The following is a 558-nucleotide window of genomic DNA, read 5'->3' on the forward strand; positions in this document are numbered from 1 at the left end:
TAGGACTCCACCAAACTAGTTCAAATCCTAGAAGTTCTTATCCATAGAGCTTAGGGCCCTTAATAAGAGATCAAAAGCTTGTGAACAAGCTCCAAATAAGCACAAGTATGGGTTGCTCAATTTGAATATGAAGTTTGGCCAAGGAAGTTTGTAGAATGTTCTTTCTCTTGCGTTGTCCTTAGCGTTAGAGCTTTCCCAATTCTTCAAAAAAACGAGCTCATGATTCTTGTCAACACTAGGCATGAAGTGTGGTTCATTTTCATCCGTAGACTTCCACTTACCAACTTCTTCTTCAATCTTGGTGGTGATGATAACATTTTGATTTTTCAATCCTTCCAAGGTGGAAGGAGAATTTTCATGGCATTGATGATCGAGTTCTTTAGAAGTTGTCATTGTGAGCGCCAAATCTTTGCAAGTGGCTTCTCGAGCAATCTTCTCTTTGAGCTTTTTCACCAAGTAGCTCTTGTATGAAACTTTGGCCTTTTGAAGAAGATCTACCATATCCTCTTCAATGATCATTGGCTCCATGATAGGTGTCAAGTGGTCTTCACGGAGAAT

The sequence above is a fragment of the Silene latifolia genome, chromosome Y (assembly GCF_048544455.1).
Source record: "Silene latifolia isolate original U9 population chromosome Y, ASM4854445v1, whole genome shotgun sequence".
Lineage (NCBI taxonomy): Eukaryota > Viridiplantae > Streptophyta > Magnoliopsida > Caryophyllales > Caryophyllaceae > Silene > Silene latifolia.